At 33.3% G+C, this 3,644-nt stretch overlaps 1 protein-coding gene across 4 annotated transcripts in view; it reads right to left on the reverse strand.

Annotated features, from left to right (window-relative positions):
* Window positions 1-2,263: 2,263 nt before the first annotated feature.
* Window positions 2,264-3,644, reverse strand: part of rab28 (RAB28, member RAS oncogene family) — a 42,937-nt gene continuing 41,556 nt past the window's right edge. For all 4 annotated transcript variants that reach the window (XM_053649749.1, XM_053649741.1, XM_053649736.1 and 1 more), the window contains one exon: window positions 2,264-3,644. This exon is cut by the window's right edge and continues 1,174 nt beyond it. The gene's annotated coding sequence lies outside the window, so the exon portion shown is untranslated.

A 3,644-nucleotide genomic window follows, 5' to 3' on the forward strand; every position in this document is an offset into this window, starting at 1 on the left:
CATGATGCTGCCACTGCAGGTCTGAATTCAGCCAGGTGACAGGCAACGCACTATTTCCTCCAGATGTAACGCTCAGTTCCCCCCTGTTTTCTCCATTTGTAAAAACTGTGAGCTGTGGAAAAGTTTCTGTGGTTTAAAACAATAAGAATGATGAGAGCCGCACTGTTTTTCAGGACCTCACAATCTTGAGGTCAACAGACAAATCTTTTGATATGCTTGATGGGGTGGTGTGAAACAGAGTTACTGTTATCACTCTGAAGCTGATCCTATAACAGCATGCTAGAAAGTGCTTTATTCCCCTTATACCAAGGCAATTATGTCAAAGCTTACTCTTTTTTTTTTTTTGCTTAAAGAATAATATATTGCATTATTATCCATTTATAGTTACATTTAATGTTATGGAACGTCCGCAAAACAAGTTCATGTTAACATTACAGCAGTTATGAACAGTTCTCTTGAAGTTAATAAGACAAAAGCAATGCAGCTTTTTACTAAGTCCTGTAGACTTTCCCATTGCGGAACAAATGCAGCTTCACCTTAGTGGTTTACAAAGCACTGACACTGGAGACTCCTTCCAAAAATATTAAATAAACATCTCCTCAAAGAAAACATCATATCAGTGCCTACGTTTACATGGACAGCAATAACCTAATTATTGACCTTATTCTGAATAAGACAATATTGTGATTAAGGTGTTTACACGAGTTGCTTTAAGACTATTCCTTTCATGTTCCTGTTTTAAATGTTAGAGGACGTAGATCGACATCATGCCATTACGTCCCCACGTCACGCCGTCCTCTCCAGAATTTCACGTATCAACATACAGTTTGTCTTGGTTATGGGACCGTATACAGTTTTGGGTGTTTCATTTTTAATTTTACAAAAGCTTCAAATGTAGTTAATTATTTGTCGTGCTATACGTGCAAATAGACTGCTTGAAGCCATGGGCTGCGTCCCAAACCGCGTACTTACCTACTATATAGTAGCTGAAATACGTGTATCTCTCCTACTATATATCAGGTAAGTACACGGCTTTGGATGCAGCCATGCTCTCTTGTTTGCCATCAAAGTATGTGTCCTGTCGCAAAATGCGGTGAAAACTCCCACACGACATTAATAGTGTGATTAAGGTGTGTATATGTCTATAATGCACTATAATGCCACTAAAATTAGAATACGCCACGTCTTAATTCGATTCATCTTTACTTCGAGTGTGACTTTAGCCGGAATATGGTAATCAATAATCGCTGTTTACATGATAATTTCTTAATTAGAGTATTGTCTTAATCGGGTTAATATTGGATTATTGTTGTCCATGTAAATGTACTGAATGATTATACATTTTTCTTTCTTAAAATAATAACACACACACACACACACACACACACACACACACACACACACACACAAATCCATTTATTATTAGTCTTACACTATGTAAAGTGTCCACAAGTCCCAGCGTATGAGCTGTTACTACTGAAACGATAATGTATTAGAACAAATGTATTAATATAAACTTGAGATTCGAATTACAGCCAGAAGTCCTGTCTGAGCTGCTGATATAGAAATAAACTAATCAGACCAACCAGATTCATGAATACAAAGAAATTTCAAATGAAAGAAAAAGTATATGCAGTTCACTTTCATTTGAAGCAACCAAAAAACAACAACTTTTTCAAGCTATATCAACCAGTGAAGCTGCTGTGCCTGATACACCTGTAATCCAAGTAATCCAAATAACATCTGATTAGTGGTGGTTATTTTTCAGAGACTGACAGGGTAGATGTTGGCTGACAAATAAATGGACTACATTAAGTAACTGTACAGGTACAAACCGCACCTATATCACCATAAGGTTTGCCGTATAAAGGGTATATCAAACAATTTTAAAGCTTCTTGGAATCTTGGAGATTTTTCCTTTCCTAGATCCATAAATTGCTCTTCAGATGAAAAGATAATTCCAATATTTAAAAAAAATCTAGACAACAGACTACCGTGTTCAATTTCCCGTCTCAATTTGTCTTCCTTGTTTTAATTTCTGTTAATAAAATCATTTTTCAGGCCCCATCTGCCTCTGACGAGCCGAACAGTCCGGGTTGCATTACACACAATTACACACATCACACTTTAAACATATTAACATTGGACACTCACCATGACCACACGACTGTAATCTGCTATAGCAATAAAACGTCATTGTTTTGGTGAGCTAAAGTTACGTGTCATATTTCTGAAGGATAAAAAGGAAAATCGAGCACGGCGATGTGATTTAACACTTTAATAACGCTCACAAAACAACATAGTCGACTTGGCTAAATATACAGTATATTTTCAGCACAGGACAAAATCTCTCAGATTCGTTTACCACTTTATATTTGTCATATCCCACTTAAAGAAATGTATAAATTTGAAACACAACACAAATAATCTGACATAATCAGCATTATATCACAGGGTCCATGTATATACTGCAATGTAGAAATACTTAATACAAAAAAAAAAGAAAGAAAAAAACTAATTTATTTGAGTACAATGTAAAGTTAAAAAGAGTGAGACTTTTCCAGTTTGGAAATGTCCTTAGTTGATAGATACAGTGTTGTGTGTAAAATAAAAAAAAGTGAATAAAAATAAAAATATAAATCACAAATTAGTGGAATGTTTTTTGGTTTGTAAATAAAAATTAGAAATTGCTGTAAGTTTGTAGATTGATAGAAACCTGTTGCTGATTGACAGTCTTGGTTTGCACATAATATTTGCTTTATGAACATTAGTACAGTTTATAAAAATAAATGCTGTGAATTGATGGACATTTCGTATAGTTTATATAATTATGTAATATACACAGCTACGTAACATACGAGACAAGGTGATTTGTAGACATTATTAGTTTATATAAGTTTGGAAATTATAAGAAATGAATTGCAATTTAATAATATAGACATTCTTGCAAATTTGTTTAAAAAATATTGGTTTACAGATCGATTAGCTTGTAAATTAAAAGTCCGTGATGAATGATGTGTGAACATTTTTTTTTTTTTACAACTGATATTGTTGATTACAGAAAATTGTAGATGTCTGGGGTTTTTTATACTAGTAGATTTTTACCAGTGAACATAAAAACAAACATAAAATTGACTGTGAGATACGTTTCCAGTGTGTAAACCTAAGTCCTCATTTTATGAACACAGTTTATACATGAAAACTAAAAAAACTAAAACAAACAAACAAAAAAAATGGTTCTGTCTATATTATTAAAGCTTATAAAAGTAAAATTTCCAACTAGATAGAACATTTTCAACTTTTGTAACAAAAAGTCATCACTGTAATAGATTTTGTAGTTGGAAAAATAAAAGTCCCTCCTTTATAGATATTTGTATTATATTTTGTAGTTTGGAAATGAAAAGTCACACTTAGACTTAGTAAAATAAAAGTCGGCTAGTGATGAACACTTCAGCCTCATTGCTATTTGGTTCACAAAAAATCTTTTAAAGCACTACACACACACACACACACACACACACAGTTGAAGCTCTCAGAAATCCAGCACTGAGTATACATATATGAATCTAGCTGCCTTCTCGTATTGATAATTTACATTGATAATTTTAATTTTTTATATCCATTTATAACCATCATCTGCCATT

Source organism: Ictalurus furcatus, chromosome 2 (assembly GCF_023375685.1).
Source record: "Ictalurus furcatus strain D&B chromosome 2, Billie_1.0, whole genome shotgun sequence".
NCBI lineage: Eukaryota > Metazoa > Chordata > Actinopteri > Siluriformes > Ictaluridae > Ictalurus > Ictalurus furcatus.